Source organism: Pelophylax lessonae, assembly GCF_965119305.1.
Source record: "Pelophylax lessonae genome assembly, chromosome: 2".
NCBI lineage: Eukaryota > Metazoa > Chordata > Amphibia > Anura > Ranidae > Pelophylax > Pelophylax lessonae.
In genome coordinates, this window is record NC_138769.1 from 292723310 (window position 1) to 292742688 (window position 19379).

The following is a 19379-nucleotide window of genomic DNA, read 5'->3' on the forward strand; positions in this document are numbered from 1 at the left end:
GGATATTTCAAACTTTAACAAATAAAAAGCTGAAAAATTGGCGTGCAAAATTATTCAGCCCCCTTAAGTTAATACTTTGTAGCGCCACCTTTTGCTGCGATTACAGCTGTAAGTCGCTTGGGGTATGTCTCTATCAGTTTTGCACATCGAGAGACTGAAATTTTTGCCCATTCCTCCTTGCAAAACAGCTCGAGCTCAGCGAGGTTGGATGGAGAGCGTTTGTGAGCAGCAGTTTTCAGTTCTTTCCACAGATTCTCAATTGGTTTCAGGTCTGGACTTTGACTTGGCCATTCTGGATATGTTTATTTGTGAACCATTCCATTGTAGATTTTGCTTTATGTTTTGAATCATTGTCTTGTTGGAAGACACATCTCCGTCCCAGTCTCAGGTCTTTTGCAGACTCCATCAGGTTTTCTTCCAGAATGGTCCTGTATTTGGCTCCATCCATCTTCCCATCAACTTTAACCATCTTCCCTGTCCCTGCTGAAGAAAAGCAGGCCCAAACCATGATGCTGCCACCACCATGTTTGACAGTGGGGATGGTGTGTTCAGGGTGATGAGCTGTGTTGCTTTTACGCCAAACATAACGTTTTGCACTGTTGCCAAAAAGTTCGATTTTGGTTTCATCTGACCAGAGCACCTTCTTCCACATGTTTGGTGTGTCTCCCAGGTGGCTTGTGGCAAACTTTAAACGACACTTTTTATGGATATCTTTAAGAAATGGCTTTCTTCTTGCCACTCTTCCATAAAGGCCAGATTTGTGCAGTATACGACTGATTGTTGTCCTATGGACAGAGTCTCCCACCTCAGCTGTAGATCTCTGCAGTTCATCCAGAGTGATCATGGGCCTCTTGGCTGCATCTCTGATCAGTCTTCTCCTTGAATGAGCTGAAAGTTTAGAGGGACGGCCAGGTCTTCGTAGATTTGCAGTGGTCTGATACTCCTTCCATTTCAATATTATCGCTTGCACAGTGCTCCTTGGGATGTTTAAAGCTTGGGAAATCGTTTTGTATCCAAATCCAGCTTTAAACTTCTCCACAACAGTATCTTGGACCTTGAAAACGTCATATCTGACGAAACGTACGTCGGTCGGGGGGTGCTGACGTCACCAATACAAGACTGAGGACGAGCAGAAGAGCCGACCGGCCAGCGGCTCATTCAAGAAAACGCTCCCTATTTCTGATAATTTGTAAGTTGCTTCCCTTATTTTGCTGAATAAATTATTTATGGTTTTACATTATGGGGCACCTTATTCTTTTTTTTATGTCCCTGTGACTTGATGCCTGCTGGCGATATCGTTTGGAGGCATTATCCCTCCACATTGAGACTTGCTAAATTCCATGATCCTGAGTGTACTGGCATCTGGTATTGGCTTTTTACTGCGTACATCTGGTAAGCAGATTTGCATGTCGGTGGTGGTCACGCTCCCGACTGAAGTTTTGGTACACTTTAGGATTTCTGTTCCTTCCTTTGGCTATAATTTCCTGAAGTAAATTGATATCTGATACTGGCACTTAAATGTGTACATCTGGTAAGCAGTTTGTGCATGTGGGTGACGGTCTCTTTTCTGACTGAAGTTTGGCACACACTTGGATCTCCATAACTCCCTTTGGCTATACTCATTTGCATGTCTGGTAAGCAGTCTGTATTGTCGGTGGAGGCTACCATCTTTCACTTCAGCACTTTAATTTTTCATTTGATAAGTGGATTGCACATAAGGTGTAAGCTTCACCATTGGGTGTACATTTGAGATATATGCACCCTTAACAACCATACAGTGTTACGCTATGGGATCTTGTATCATTTTTTACATGCACGTGGTTCATGTTTGCTGAGCCTTCCCTGTTGTCTGAGGTTGGAATTTATCCAGAGATCTATCCTATCGAGGATCCTGGGAGTACACACCTTTGAATCAGGCACTTGATATACCTCAATCTGGTAAGCAGTCTGTGTATCTAGTGGCTGTTTCTTGCAATAGGAGTGATCTAACATTTTGGAATTTCACACGGACTACTGGATTGACTCTCAGCTGTTTTTGTGGTCAAGATCATTTTGACCTTTATACACATAAATTCATCACTTAATTTTTTAGGACCTTATATGGACTATTGAACTTTATTTAACTTTGAAGCACAGCTTGTTTTATATACTTCTTTGTTGAGTGTATGTCACATTTCAAGTTGCTGTTTATATTAAATATTCTGTGTGTTACAGCACTGATTCACTGCTTAGCGCGGCTTACTTTGATATAATTTTTGTTTAAGTGTTTGTCACACTATAAGCTGCTGCTCATTGGTATATTAGCTTAGCGCGGTTATTTTCCACATTCACAGTATCTCGGACCTGCCTGGTTTGTTCCTTGTTCTTCATGATGCTCTCTGCCCTTTAAACGGACCTCTGAGACTATCACAGTGCAGGTGCATTTATACGGAGACTTGATTACACACAGGTGGATTCTATTTATCATCATTAGTCATTTAGGTCAACATTGGATCATTCAGAGATCCTCACTGAACTTCTGGAGAGAGTTTGCTGCACTGAAAGTAGAGAGCTGAATAATTTTGCACGCCCAATTTTTCAGTTTTTTATTTGTTAACAAAGTTTGAAATATCCAATAAATTTCGTTCCACTTCATGATTGTGTCCCACTTGTTGATTCTTCACAAAAAATTACAGTTTTATATCTTTATGTTTAAAGCAGAGTTCCACCCTGGATTTTTTTTTTTTTTTTTAATACCCCCGGGACAGTCAGGGCTAGTGCATTCCACAATGGCTAGCCCCTGATCTGTCCCGGGTTGCACTTACCTGTTAGGACAAATACTTACCTTGCAAACGTCTTGTCCAGCGCTGCCATCTCAGATGTGGGCAGCTTGAAGCCAGCGCGTCCTCTTCGGCGTCTTCTTCCGCCTTCTTTGGTCCCACGATGCTCTGCGCCGGCCCCGACGTCACTTCCGGGTCGCGCGCGTCATCCCTCCACAGCTTCTGGGCATGCCCAGAAGCTGTTTAGAAGGGGATGACGCGCACGACCCGGAACTGACGTCGGGGCCGGTGCAGGTGCAATGATTCCTGGGAGCTATGACGTCCAGCTCCCAGGAATCATTGCAGAGCCAGGAAGTGACGACGGGCCGCGGCCGAGGAAGGAGGAAGAAGGAAGTAAGGCAAGTATATTTTCTTCGCTACGAGGTAAGTAAAAAAAAAAAAAAATATGCGATTATCCATTTCTTTTTCAGGTGACCCGGAGCGAGAAGATGGAGGTAAGTATAAAAATAGGGTGGAACTCCACTTTAAAGTCTGAAATGTGGCAAAAGGTCGAAAAGCTCAAGGGAGCTGAATACTTTCGTAAGGCACTATATATATATATATATATATATATATATATATATATATATATACATACATATACATACATACAAACATACATACATACATACACACACAAACAAACAAACACCACAGACTAAATAATATACACTGGTTTGGGTTATTTTCACAAAAGAAATGCAGACTACATTTTGGCCTAAATTTATACAGAAAGATTATGGATTATTATTTTCAAACTAAGAAAACATTTTTTATTTTTTTCTATATTTTTTTCAGTTATATAGCAAAAAATAAATACAACCAAAAGAAAGCTGTTTTTGTGTGAAAAAAAAAAATGATTTTAATTTCATTTGGATCTAGTGTTGCACGACCAAACAATTACCAGTTAGGCTCCGTTCACATGTAGGCGTTTTGGGGGCGTTTTTCTGCTCTAGGATCAGCTCTCAAAATGCCCAACAAGACAAATCCTATTCATTTCAATGGCCCCTGTTCACATCTGAGCCTTTTGAAGCTGTGAGCAAAACGCCCAACGCTCAAAAAAGTATATGAGCTTCTTTTTGGGCAGATTACAGGCGTTTTCCATTGGTCGGTATTCAATCTAAAAACGCCTGCACAAAAAAAACGCCTGTAAAAACACCTGTAAAACGCCTGAAAAAACGCCCATAAAAACGCCTGTAATAGCAACGCCAAGATGTGAACGTAGCCTTAAAGTAGCGCGGTGCTAAATAGCAAAAAATGTCCTGAAAATATTATCATTTTTATACAAATAAAATATATATACCAACGCAATGTTGTTAAACGGACCTATTAAATACTAAACTAGATTGATTTGGTCTAGCTTTTTTGAGACACCTTGTATCGCACACACATTAACGAAGGGGTAGGAGGGGAGGGGGCACACAATAATCCCAGCTATGTTGCAATCATTAGCTCACTGACGTTACAACACTCCAGTTCTGCAAATATTCCTTAACATCTCACAAACAAACTGTTCCATATTTTACTAAACAAAAAATTTGTGAAAAATGAATAGGATTGCATTTTCTACATAAAAAGCTCAAATAGAAAGAGAACGGGCGTAAAAGCAGCAGACAATTCAATACATGTCATTATGAGAAAGGGGAATCTAAAGGTAACCACTAAGTTACAGTCTCATTGTACATTTCCCTAGATTCCAGCTGAATTATGCAAAAACTGTTATGTGTGTGGGAGGGAATGCACATGACAGTGTGGTTGATTTATTAAAGGGGTAGATGTTCACTTTGTAAAGTGAGTGCTCACTTAGTTTAGTGAAAGGTGAAGCTGATTACTTGAAAACCCAATGTGCAAGAGGATTTGGATTTCTGCTTGCCTGTAATTGGATAACTGAAGAGAATATATCTTCACCCGAGCTACAGGAAGATTCTTTAAAAAGCAAAAAATCTCTGCTCCTTTTATCAAAAAGCTAAATCATAGGATAAATGAGCATCTAGTTTGTGGGCAGCAAGTGATCTTTTGTTTTAGAAGAAACACTAGCGGTAGCCATATATGTTACGATCTAATTGCATGATTCTTTATAGAATCAATAATATGATCAAATCTATGAATTGTTGAAAAGATAAATACTGGGTTATCCTGTGTAACTTTGAGCAAAACTGATAAATTTAACCACTTAAGCCCCGGAAGATTTTACCCCCTTCCTGACCAGGGCCTATTTTGCGATTCGGCACTGCATGACTTTAACGGACAATTGCGCGGTCCTACGACGCTGTACCCAAACTAATTTGACGTCCTTTTTTTCCCACAAACAGAGCTTTCTTTTGATGGTATTTGATCACCTGTACGATTTTTACTTTTTGCGCTATAAACAAAAAAAGAGCATCAATTTTGCAAATTTTTTATATGAAATTCCCCCAAACAAAATTTAAAAATCAAATTTTTTTAACATTTTAGGCCAATTTGTTTTCTGCTACATATGTTTGGTAAAAAAAAAAAAAAAAAAAAAAAAAAATCGCAAAAAGCGTATTTTGATTGGTTTGCGCAAAAGTTATCGCGTTTACTAAGGGAAAGATTTTTGTCATTTTTGTTGTTTTTTTTTTTTAACCCGTAATGGCGGCGATCTGCGTTTTTTTTTGCGGGACTGCGACATTGTACAGATTGTACCCTTGACTGACATTTTTGACACTTTTTGGGGTACCAGTGACATTACTACAGTAATCAGTGCTATACATATGCACTGTTACTGTAAAATGACACTGGCAGTGAAGGGGTTAACTTTTTTTTGAGAGGGAGGGGTTGTGTGTGTCCCTAGGGGCGTGATTCTACCTGTGATTGGCTGTGGCTTGAGGTGTATGAACAGTGATCAACGTTCCTACAAAGTAGAACCGTATGATCACCATTCATACACAGGGGAGAATGACAGGTGGCTTTGTTTACATTAGCCGCCTGCCTTTCTCCCGCTCTAACGGACGATCGCGAGTGACCGGCGGACATCGGGTCCGCCGGTCACACGCGCAGGGGTCCTTGACCGCACAGGAGCGCGCCTCCGGCGGCGCGCGCTCACTCGATAGACCCTCACAGGCTAGCGACGTAGCCCTACGTCACTCTGCCTGTGAGGGGCTGACTGCCGACGTAAATAGTCGTGCGGCAGTCGGCAAGTGGTTAATGGTGTAAATTAAAAGTTTGACCTTAGGAATGTAGATAATTTGAGATGATCGTTGAGTGCATGGCGCATAAAACAATCTTCCAATTGAATTTCCGATCAAACAGTAACTCTATTGACAATAAGATCGTACAGTAAAACCCCCTCCATCACGGAGGTTACGTTCCAGACCCACCCGTGATAACTGAAAATCCGCGAAATAGAAATACCCTATTTAAAAACAGACAGGTACTGTACAGTAGATGGACTTCTGATGGTCTTAAATTCCCGTGTCATTCCTTCCGCCCATTGGTCTGACGAAGGAGCACATCTGCACATGCTCCGAATCACGTTACCGCCCCCCTTACGTCACCACGCTCGGTGAAGCCCACTTAGGCCTCGCACTGATTCACCGCTCCAGATTGGGCTCCCCCCATTGGCCTCATCTCCCTGCTGCTGGACAGTCGGAAGACGGGACGAGTCACAGGACCAGGAAGAGAACCCCTGAACCGTGAGGAAACATGTCATCTTCAGTTAAGTCTGCTTATCGCGTGTGAATAAAGCGTTATCTGCTGCACTCAGAGGAGCCAAAACAACGCGATATACCAGTACCTCGAAAACTGAACCGCGATATAACGGGGGTTTACTGTATATGAAATCGTTCTGTATATGGCTACTAATAAGCATTAATAACATTCGAACCTCCAGATTAGGAGATTATTTAATGTCCATGGGACTCCACAAGTCACCATTGGGCAAGGGTGTTTGGGTGGAGGGCATGATATTTGACCGGAGATGTTGGAAACCTTGTCCAATATATTTTATATAAATCTGATAAGCTGGCACCAGAGGTTTCTGTAGTACACCTTCCCTGCCCTTCTTTATAGACTAAATATAAATATGTTTAGGGACCTGGTGGCTGAAAGCAATTAAATTGTGCCTGCACAGCTGACTGGCCTCTAACGCCTTTATCATCCTTAGGCAAGCCATAGATGGCTGCAAGAAAGAAAATTGCTAGATTTGCCTATAACACACTCAGTGTTGATGGGGGAATCCCTCCCACAGCACTACTGTCTTCTGCTGGCAGAACACAATGATTACTGGTGGTGTCTATAGCTGCCTGCAGTAATCACATGCAAAAAATCAGATAGGCTGGTTGTACTGAAGTCGATTGATGTATCAACTTCAGTGTAACCAGCCTGCCCATAGAGGTATCAAATATCGGCTGGTCCCTGCTGAACCGACCAAGATTTGATCCAAGTATGGCCCACATTAATGTAATTTTCTTTTACTGCAATTACAATCATTGGGCTTTTGGTACCCATCAATACCCTCTCATCCAAGTCATATGCTTACCTTTCTCTTCTCCGCTGACATCTTCACTATATGACCTGCTCGAAGACAAACTGTCTCTTCTTCAAATTTATTACTGTCTAGTCAAGTGACGGTGAATCTTGGCACCCCAGATGTTTTTAAAACTACATTTCCCATGATGCTCATGGACTCTGCAGTGTAGTTGAGCATCATGGGAAATGTAGTTCCAAAACCTCTGGGGTGCCAAGGTTCGCCATCACTGGACTAGTCCAACTCCACCTGCTCATGCGTTCCCCAATCTCCATTTAGCACTATGGAAAGTTCATACTCCATTTGTCCTGACAGAGTTTGAAGAAGATTATGTGTGGGAGTGGACAGAGTGGAGAATAAAGCTCAATAAGTACACTTTATTCAATAAGAAGCTGTAATTCATAAGTATTTGCAGCTAAGATGATCCAACATTCGTGGTTCACCAGCAAACACCACTTACTAAAGCTAGTCATAGGGTTTTCCTGCCTCTTACTGTAGACTTATCACAAACGGTTGCATGATGTGACCATTTGTTTTTTGGGACCTTATGGCGCTTTTCTACTGCATGGAACCGAACGGTTCGGCTCGCTTTTGTGCTTTTCCACTGCTGGTACCACATGGTACGGTGTTGGAACGGTTCGGTACGGTACGGCGGCGCTTTTCCACTGCATGGAACCGAACTGTACGGCTGGCTTAAACAGTACCACCTCGGTTGTGGTTCCAAGAGGGCCATACCGGTACCATATCCCACAATCCTTTGCATGCAGCCTTGACTGTTTGTCACTACTAGCTACTGATTGGTCAGAGAATCATTGTTAACCCACCCACTTTACTTTAGTGGAGAAGCAAACCGTACCAAACCGTTGCAACACCGTACCATGCAGTGGAAAACCAAACAGAGCCAAGCAGGGCCGAGTGGAGCCGAGCCGGTACTTGCAGTGGAAAAGTGCCATTATACAGTCTGCAAAGATGTCTAACATCTATGCCAGCCTTTAATGTGTGATGGCATGGTGGAAAACGTGGTCTACCATATTTATGAAAGAGTTTCTATTTATGAGTGTTCATTTTTAAGCATTTTAACGTAATTCACAGAAGAAAAGAATTCCCACCATGAAGCACTCATTCAGTTTAAAGCAAACCACTGCAATATGGATTCTAGCTTGTTGAATGCCTATGGGAATGCAAAACCCGCTTGAAGCTGATCATATTCAAGTTAGAATGAAATCAAATGCAGGAAAAATGCAGCTGTCAATGAATTCTGAAAGATCTCAGACGTGTCCCACACTGATGTCACTGATACAAGCCCATTGACACAGGACCTTAGCAGAAAATTCTCTTTTCTGAACCACTCTGTAACCAGAATCACAACTTTCTTTCCTGGGATTTGACATCCCCAACCTCATGTCTAAGCAAGGCCTGCTGCCATCCGAGCGTTTAGTAAGAGTGTCTCAGGGACCTATAATGGTCTAGCGCTGAGTGACAAACTGAAGCTGGTTTCAGTGGATAAAGTAATGTCAAGCACTTTGTGGTGTCCGCTCTAGGCAGTTCTTTTAAAACTTTAATATAGTTAATAGCTCACTGAATACTCCACAAACAGAAAATCAGTTTAGAGGAAAGCGGGATCTCTTCTCATGGGCCTAGTTCAGTCGCCTAAAACCAGCCAGAGAAAACAAATCTCCAAATGTATGTTTATGGGATTCTCTAAATTTGGCACATCCGCCAAACAAATCATCAGCGCTTAAAGCAGAACCTCACTCTTCCAATCAACACTGATTATTTTTAATCCTTATACTGCTAGCATTAGTAAATACAAAAGTATATCATATTTACTTGCTCGAACCGGTTGCCGACCGCCGCAAGTACATATACTGTGGCGGTCAGCCCCGGCCAGGCAAAGTGCCGTACCGGTACGTCACTAGCCTGTCACTTGCTTGTGAGCCAAAAGCACGCTCCCACCCCGACTCGTTCCCTGGGAAGTCCGTGGATGTGACCGGCGGACCCGATGTCCACCGGTCATTCGCGATCATCCGCCGTGAAGGGAGAAAGGCAGGCGGCTAATGTAAACAAGCCGCCTGTCATTCTCCCCTGTGTATGAATAGTGATCTTACGGTTCTACTATGTAGGACCATTGATCACTGTTCCTACACCAGTAGCCATGTCCAATCACAGTTAGAATCACGCCCCTAGGGACACACTTAACCCCTCCTTCCGCCAATAAAGTTAACCCCTTCCCTGCCAGTGTCATTTTGCAGTAACAGTGCATATGTATAGCACTGATTACTGTAGTAATGTCACTGGTAACCCCAAAAGTGTCAAAAATGTCAGTCAAGGGTCCGATCTGTCCGCCGCAATGTCGCAGTACCGCAAAAAAAAAAATCGCAGATTGCCGCCATTACGCGTTAAAAAAAAACACCAAAAATCTTTCCCTTAGTTAGTAAACGCAATAACTTTTGCACAAACCAATCAAAATACGCTTTTTGCGATTTTTTTTTACCAAACATATGTAGCATAAAACAAATTGGCCTAAAATGTTAAAAAATTTTGATTTTTAAATTTTTTTTGGGGGGGGAATTTCATATAAAAAAATGTGAAAAATATTGTTATTTTTGCAAAATTTACGCTTTTTTTGTTAATAGCGCAAAAAGTTAAAATCGCACAGGTGATCAAATACCACCAAAAGAAAGCTCTGTTTGTGGGAAAAAAAGGACGTCAAATTCGTTTAGGTACGTCGCAGGACTGCGCAACTGTCCATTAAACTCACGCAGTGCCGAATCGCAAAATAGGCCCTGGTCAGGAAGGGGGTAAAATCTTCCGGGGCTTAAGTGGTTAAAGGACTCCTTAAATAGATACAGGGCTGCCCAACATTTAGGAGGCATGAACAGTTTATCAGGAGTTTCCCAGTCCAAAAAAAACGATCTGGGGCTAGGGCAGTAATGGCAAACCTTGGCACCCCAGATGTTTTGGAACTACGTTTCCCATGATGCTCAACTGCACTGCAGAGTGCATGAGCATCATGGGAAATGTAGTTCCAAAACATCTGGGTTGCCAAGGTTTTCCGTCCCTGGGCTAGGGGGTGCATGAGAACTGTCTTGTGGTAGAGTCTCAGGGCCTCTTAGGGACCCTGGACAAGTAGCAGCACTGGCAGAAGCTGCAGACTGATCTTACAGTTTCAAAGTGGTGTGCACCGCATGAATAAGAGCTGAAATGGTCTTGCTAAGCTTGGGAGTAATGACAGCAGCCTGTAACTCCTCAGGGGCAATGTCATCCATTAAGAATTTCTGAGTCTCAGCATCAGACATAGTCTCTGCAGCCGAACATATAACGATTGCGATGGGAAGGAGTAGAGGTCCACTTAGGGCCTCTGTAGTCAGAGAAAGCAATCAAAATTGCAACTTGGCCTGTGAAATCCTTTATAAATTTGGTGAAATCCTTCCAGGATAAGGGAAGGGGGTCAGGCCTAACAGAGGGAAGACTGAGGAGTACACGGTCCCAAGCAGAGGACAAAATTCCAGGCACTACAGGCAGCCCCGGCATTGTTTACAAATCCTGACCTGTGGGGACCCTTGATAGCTAGACACAGGGCCGCCATCAGGGGGGGCAGCCAATACACTTGTTAGGGGCCCAAATGTCCCAAGGGGCCCAGGGCCAGCTTGCACCACCTACAGCAGCAGAATTAAATGAAACTTCTAGCAGGCAACCGCTGGCCCACACGCTGCCCACAACTAAGAAGCACTACCTACAGGTTGTAGCCCTGGACACAAGCCGGGCCACTGATTCCTCCTCCCCATGTCCTGGGCGGATTCAGTGGGAAGGCCAGTGGGCAGGCCCTGGGGAAAGTTGGTGGGCAGGCCCCAGGGGGCCCAGGCCTAAAGCTGTGTAAGGGGCCCCAAAATTTCTGATGGCTGCCCTGGCTAGACCGCTCCCGGTGTCCCTAGGATCTGACATGTTGTGCTTCAACAATGGAACAACATTGCTCAAGGTACCCAGCTAGGCTTTGAATCCTTACAAACTGATCAGAATGTTGATGACAAGCAATAAAGACAGAGTCACGCGTGATAAGGAACAGTGGTAGGAATGCGTTACTTCGTAGTGAATGGTGGGAAGAAGAACACAGAGAACAAGTACGTGACACTCCACCTAAGGGATTACATCAACTCCTCAGTATTACCCTGAAGACTACAATCCAGGTTAGCCTTGAATTGGTCCAGCTGAAATCATCAGCTTCGGATATGAGCTCCAAAGCTTTTGCTTTAGCCAACATGGATAGCTGCGCGTAGAGACCAGCTCAAGCAGCAGGTAGTAGAATCTTGACTAAAGTAAAAAGAAATAATAATCTTCAATTTAGGAAAATGTAGCTAGCATAAAAAAGTTACACTTTCCTCAGTACTGAAAAGATGACCATCTGCCTAGGACAGGGGTAGGGAACCTTGGCTATCCAGCTGTGCTGAAACTTCAGATCCCATGAGGCACTGCAAAACTCTGACAGCCACAAGCATGCCTTCCTAATGCAGAGGCATGATGGGATTTGTAGTTTCAGCACAGCTGGAGAGCCAAGGTTCCCTACTCCTGGCCTAGGACAATAGCAAAAAAAAAAAAAAACTGAGGCATGCTGGGAGTAGAAGTGGCTATACAGTGCTGATCACTGTTCTTAGGTTTGACAGCGGCCAAATCCTCCTGTAAGAGGCAGTATAACCCAATAGTCTCTGAATCCTATTTCCCTGACTGGAAGAAGCTAGAAGTGAACCAATCAGGTTCTGATGCCATATACCGTGCTGTCCATCCCATAAGTGCAGAAGTGATTGTCCAATGGGCTGGCTTAGTGACCAAGCTACAGTTATTAATCAACATCAGTGGAGGAAAGTGGTTGTACTGCCTGACGGGAATGCATGGATCACAAGATTATATACTCGTCTGCCAGGAGTTCCTCTATAAGACAGTGTAAGTTCTGTTCTCAAAGGGCCAATACATGCCTCATTTAAAGTAAAAACTTTTGCTTTTCAATTTGGATATAGTAAAGGAGGGATATGACCCCTGTAAGGTTTATTTTTTCCATAATGGGGGAAATTTACCTTTACTCCCTGTCCTGTAGCCAAAACAGTAAGTAAGAGGAAATCCCTTTCACTTTTAAAGGGTAACGGTAAACAGGACAAATGGGGAGAGTGAATTTCCTTAACGGGGTCCCAGACAGCAATAAAAACCTGACAGGGGTTCTAGTCCCTCTCCATGGCCTCCAAAACAAAACACTTTAAAGCGAAGTCCCCACCAAAAAGTGGAACTTCCTCTTATATGCTTCCTCCCCTCCTCCCGTGCCACATTTGGCACCTTTCATGGGGAGGGAGGAAACGGGTACCTGTTTTTGACAGGTACCTTTCCCCACTTCCAGCAGACAGCGCCAAGGTGCCATCCCTCGGTAGTTTGGCCCCCTCCTCCTCTACTGGGCCAATTTGAAAGCACAGTACTCTTCACGCATGCGCAGTAGGGAACCAGCTGTGAAGCCGCAAGACTTTACTGCCGGTTTCCCTTACCTTGAATGGCGGCGGCAGCACCCAAGATATGATCCGAAAATCAGCTTTGGGTGCCGACATCGCAGGAACCCTGGACAGGTAAGTGTCTGAATAGTAAAGGTTTACAGTATTTTTAGTAGGGATGCACAGATCCGACTTTTTTGGACCGAATACCGATACCTGGCGTTGTGAAATCGCCGATACCGGAACCGATCCGGAGCTACACACAAAGCAAGCGGCTGCAGTACAGAGTAAAGCTGCTGCTTCATGTGTACGGCTCCTCCATTCACAGGCAGAGTGCATCTGATATCACTCCGCCTGTGAGCCGGGACTATACAGGAAGTAGAGGCTCCCATCCCATACTACTACTGCACCAAGTAAGGGATGGCTGAGCCGTTACCAAGCAAAAACCGGATCGGCCAGAGGATCGGTCAATGTTACCGACCCCCCAGCTATAATGGCCATGTCGGCGCTGATATCTGATCCGAATATCGGATCGGTGCATCCCTAATTTTTAGCTGCTGACTTTTCTTTTTTTCGTGGGGGGGGGAGGGGCGGAAAAATTAAAATTAAAAATTATTATAGTTGTCACCAGATCAGTAACAGAGGGGAAACCTCCCACAGGAGACAACTGTTAGGTGTGTGGTTTATGATCACATTGGAGAAAATTCCCCTCACTACTTGTAGTGTCTCCAGAACAGGAAGTGAGAGGAAATCAACTTAATGAGTACATGGACAGCAAAAAAAAACTGACAGGGGTTCTTCTAACCCTCCCCTATCTACTCCAATAATAAAAAAAATCCCACTCTAATTCTCAAGCCAGTTTCTAGAGTGCATGTGCGAGTCCTACTACGTGTACTGAATGGTCCCGCAGTCTTCTGGGACCTGTGTGTGTCCCAGAAGGCAGCGGGGGGGGGGGGGGAAGGGGCCGGAAATACTCCAAGATTGCCGTGAGGATCTTACCCAGAAGAGGGAGCGGGTACATGTCAAAACCAAGTACCTGCTCCCCCCTCACCCCCGAAAAGTGCCAAATGTGGCAGCGGAGGGTGCAAACAAGTGGAGCTTCCCCTTTTAAGTGGAGCTCCGTTTTAAGGTTTATCCTCCTATTACCTGGTTTTAGTAAATCTAAAAGGTGAAGGTATAGTGCAGTGATGGTGAACCTTGGCACCCCAGACGTTTTGGAACTCCATTTCCCATGATATTCCTGCACTCTGCAGTGTAGTTACATCAGCATCACGTAGCATCATGGGAAATGGAGTTCCAAAACATCTGGGGTGTCAAGGATGTATAGTGCAGTGATGGCGAACCTTGGCACCCCAGACATTATGGAACTCCATTTCCCATTATGCTTGTGCAGTCTGCAGTGTAGTTACATCAGTATTACGTAGCATCATGGGAAATGGAGTTCCAGAACATCTGGGGTGCCAAGGATGTATAGTGCAGTGATGGTGAACCTTGGCACCCCAGACGTTTTGGAACTCCATTTCCCATGATGTTCCTGCACTCTGCAGTGTAGTTACATCAGCATCACGTAGCATCATGGGAAATATAGTTCCAGAACATCTGGGGTGCCAAGGATGTATAGTGCAGTGATGGTGAACCTTGGCACCCCAGACGTTTTGGAACTCCATTTCCCATGATGTTCCTGCACTCTGCAGTGTAGTTACATCAGCATCACGTAGTATCATGGGAAATATAGTTCCAGAACATCTGGGGTGCCAAGGATGTATAGTGCAGTGATGGCGAACCTTGGCACCCCAGAAGTTTTGGAACTCCATTTCCCATGACGCAGTGTAGTTACATCAGCACCATGTAGCATCGTGGGAAATATAGTTCCAGAACATCTGGGGTGCCAAGGATGTATAGTGCAGTGATGGCGAACCTTGGCACCCCAGATGTTTTGGAACTCCATTTCCCATGATGCTCGAGCACTCTGCAGTGCAGTTACATCAGCACCATGGAGCATTATGGGAAATGTAGTTCCAAAACATCTGGGGTGCCAAGGATGTATAGTGCAGTGATGGCGAACATTGGCACCCCAGATGTTTTGGAACTCCATTTCCCATGATGTTCCTGCACTCTGCAATGTAGTTACATCAGCATCACGTAGCATCATGGGAAATATAGTTCCAGAACATCTGGGGTGCCAAGGATGTATAGTGCAGTGATGGTGAACCTTGGCACCCCAGATGTTTTGGAACTCCATTTCCCATGATGCTCGTGCACTCTGCAGTGCAGTTACATCAGCACCATGGAGCATTATGGGAAATGTAGTTCCAAAACATCTGGGGTGCCAAGGTTTGCCATCACTGGTATAGTGTATGGCTTGTTTGGGTGGCACTGTACATGTTACAATCTCTGAATGATCAACTTTAGATTTATGTAATATGAGCCCCTACCAACACTATCCAATAAATCTGTATCCAATCAAGCAAGTTGTAGGTAGATCCAAAGGAGAGTGTACAGATATAATGTTGTGATCTCTTTGAGGGCAGGGACATAACTAGGTGGCACTATATCCATAAATACAATGTATTCTAATGCTGGCACTCAGTATTGGAGATGCCACCCATGCAGGATGTATAGTAGTGGGGCACTGCAGAGAAGAGTGGGCTCAGATTGCTCCTCAGTGCTGGACACAGCAGTCCCCTCCATGAGATGGGACTCCAGTCCTCCTGTCACCACAAGTCAGGTGACCTCAATAACCTCCCGCTGGCCGGATGTGTCCGACCACTGACAGGTGTCTCCGGAGCTCCGCCCACTCAGGCACTCCCCGGTACTCTGTGGGTGTCGTCGTTGCCCCCTCTTCTGCCCCGGGGTGCCCAGCTCCCGTGCCCTCCTGAAGGTCACCCAAAGTGTCTCACCTCGGCTGGCACGTGTCCCTTCTGTTGATGTCGGTGAAGATTGGCAGGCGCACCCAGTAAATGTTGCCTCTGTAAACTCCAAAGCCCGCTACGCAGCCCGCACGTCAACTGCTGTCATCGGCTCCTGTCACAGCGGACTGCAATTCAGTCACCAGGGGGAGCCCTCGAGCCTTACAGGAGACCGGGAGATGGAGTTCCCCGTCGAAGATGCTCATGGGAGAATATACGAGTGCGCCATATTTGTTAAGGGCAACGTTGGTTTAATGGGGCCTATTTTTATGTTGTTTGTGTATACGTGTGGGCACAAATACTGATCATAGAATTACTTAGGGACAAATAAAAAGAAAAGCTCGCCGTTTCTCTATGTAAGAAGACGCGTCTGCGCAGTTTACAGCTGCTCGAATTCAGTATATAAATCAGTGTGAACCCCCTCTAGTGGAGAATGCGTGTCATTACATTAGACAGCGCTGAGAGCTGGTCTCTCCCCGTGAGGATGACTGGACTCGTTTGTTTCCTAGTCTCTTCCTCGTCCTCTCAGCTTTAAAGGCACAGTGACCACAAATCAAACATAACACAAAGTACGCATAGCGTGGCATGGATTTTGTGTACGAAAGTAGTTGAAATAGTAATATTAGACGGTGTTAGAAACTGATTAATGCAAAATGAAAGTGTGGAATACAAATGAAACCTTTTATTGGCCCACTTAAAGCAGAACTCCAGCTTTCCTGACACTTTCAGGCTGGGTTCACATATGTGCGAATTGGATTCGGTTTTAACTATATCCAATTTGAATGAACGCACCGGACACCAGGCATGAACCCACAGTCGCACATATGTAAACCAGACCTAAGTGTTTTTTTTTTTTAAGCTCCACAGTACAGTACGCAAACTCAAAAAACACACAAAAACCAGTACGGAAACTCCGGACATTAAAAAAGTGTGCAGGGTATACACCTGGTCCTCCAACAAGGAGAAAGGACCCTACCCCAGATCCCACAGGGTGCAAGACTACTGACGGGGATTGGGGTACCCAGGGTCTACCTAGCTAAAACCAGGCAGACCCTATTCTTAAGGTAACCTGCCAAAGCAAGGTCCACCTAAGTGTTAGGTTGGGCTCTCTCAAAGGGAGACCCCATGGGAGGGGGAGAACCTGACCATAGCGCCACGTGCCACCTAGACCCTACTAATAAGAATTCAGGAGTGAGTAAAGTGACATGTGCTGTGCAAGAGTGCAAAACATAAAAAAGGGGATGGGGATAAAGGATAAGTGCTTTGGTGCTATACAATGGCTGGCCTTCTGGCCGGTATTCCTCCAGGCCCAGCCAAAAGGTCCAGCCCAGGAGACAGGTGTGATAAAGAACATGCAATAGATGCTGTGACCAAAGTGCCATACTAAACACAAAGTGAATCGCCCCACTGTGAATTTTTCTGGCATCCCTAGACTGCCACTCCAGGGGTACAAGCACTGCAGGCCTTTCTCAGCCTGGCCCCTGGTCCGACAAATGCAAAGTGTAGGCAGGTGCAGTCTGCTTTCTCCACTGTAGGTGGCGCTCTTATGCAGCAGCACTACAGTTGTAGAGGAACGCAAGAGAAAGATGGTTCCTCCATGGTTTCCCGGGTCACTGGGGAAACTATCCCATTTCATGCTGCCACCCCATGTGTCTCCAGCAGCCATCTTGGGTCAGGCAGAGCCTTTTAAAGGCCCTGGTTCCCAATTTGGCACACAATTTGCAAGTGGATAGGGTAGGTACAGGTAACTCACCAGCTAGGGATAGAACTAGTGACAGGGAAAGCATAGGGTTTGCAAATTCTCTGGACATCTTGCTTGGGCACCAGACAGCCAGGCCCCTCTTACCAGGCTCTGTCAATTCAGCTGGAACCTGCTCTCTACACGCTGATAGAACTGTGAGTGTTCCCAGCTGGGCTGCCTTCCCACTGGGTTAATTGTGAACTGTCTCTGCATTATTTCAATACAAGTTCTTCATCGCACTTTGACTATGTGTGTTATTGCCACCGCACCACGCTGCTCCGCACCTACAAGCTCTATTCACATCAGAAAGGCATTAGAACTTAGGGAGAGTCCTGCCTTTAACCGCGGACAAGCCTGGTGAGCCAGGCCAGAATCAACACAGAAGGGAACGGATCCCTCCCATCATTTCCACCTTAATCATTTGCCGTCCACAATAAGTATATATATACGTTGTGGCTTGCAAGTGGTTTACCAGGATTATGTATGATATTTAAACCCACAGCGCAAACCCAAATTAATTGATCAAACCTTATTATAATGTTTACAAAATCCACCAAATGTGCCAAAGAATAAAGTGCTAAGTGCTTGAATAAATATGGTAAAAACCCTTGCCCCAAAAAAATAAATAAAAAAACTGTACACATTGCCCCCCCTTTCTGTACATAATGCCCCCCCCTTTAATCCCACTCTCCCCCTCCTGTACACACTGCCCCCTCTTCCTGCACACACCGCCCCCTTTAACCCTACACCCCCCTTCATATACACACTGCCTCTCTTTAACCCTACACCCCCTTCATATTCACACTGCCTCTCTTTAATTCTACACTCCCCTTCATATATACACACTTGCCCCCTTTGACCCTACACCCCCCTTTATATACACACTGCCCCCTTTAACCCTACACCCCCCTTCATATACACATTGCCCCCTTTAACCCTACACTCCCCTTCATATACAAACTGCCCCCCTTTAACCCTACACATCCCTTCATAAGCAAAGTGCCCCCCTTTAACCCTTCACACCCCTTCTTGTACACACTGCCCCTCCCCCTTCCTGTACACACTGCCCTTTTTTAATGCTACACCCCCTTCCTGCGCACACTGCCCCTCTTTCACCCTACACCCCCTTCCTATACACACTGCCCCTCCTTAACCCTACACCCCCTTCCTTTACACACTTCCCCCCTTTAACCCTACACCCTCTTCATATACACACTGCCCCCCTTTAACCCTGCACACCCCTTCATGTACAAAGTGCCCCCCTCTCTAGAGGTGACATCCATTGGGGATGAGGAGGTGGCAGGAGAGGAATGTGGCACTGGCCATGGCTGCGCCCTAGGTGGCAGTGCGCCCTAGGCGGCCGCCTAGTTTGCCTAGTGATAGCACCGGCCCTGCCAAGCATAATAAAACAAGCAATTAACCAGTGAAAATTCCTCAAATGAATGAAGAAAGTACAAAAGTGCTTGCGTGCTTAAAATTTTAATAAGGTGACAAGCATGTAGCCAGTGAAGATTCCTTGGTATTCCTTGAATTCAAGTGCTTCCGTGCAAAAGTGCTATATACGTATATACAGTATCTCACAAAAGTGAGTACATCCCTCACATTTATTAAATATTTTATTCTATCTTTTCATGTGACAACACTGAAGAAATGACACTTTGCTACAATGTAAAGTAGTGAGTGTACAGCTTTTATAACAGTGTAAATTTGCTGTCCCCTCAAAATAACTCAACACAGCCATTAATGTCTAAACCGCTGGCAACAAAAATGAGTACACCCCTAAGTGAAAAGGTCCAAATTGGGCCCAAAGTGTCAATATTTTGGATGACATGGAGTTCACCAGAACTTCACAGGTTGCCACTGGAGTCCTCTTTCACTCCTCCAGACAACATCACGGAAATGGTGGATGTTAGAGACCTTGCACTTCTCCACCTTCCTTTTGAGGATTCCCCACAGATGCTCAATAGGGTTTGGGTC

At 45.0% G+C, this 19379-nt stretch overlaps 1 protein-coding gene across 1 annotated transcript in view; it reads right to left on the minus strand.

Moving 5' to 3' along the window:
• Positions 1 to 15814, minus strand: part of TFEB (transcription factor EB) — a 132992-nt gene extending 117178 nt beyond the window's left edge. The window contains exon 1 of the mRNA XM_082247623.1: positions 15653 to 15814. The gene's annotated coding sequence lies outside the window, so the exon portion shown is untranslated. The remainder of the gene's footprint in view (positions 1 to 15652) is intronic.
• Positions 15815 to 19379: the final 3565 nt, after the last annotated feature.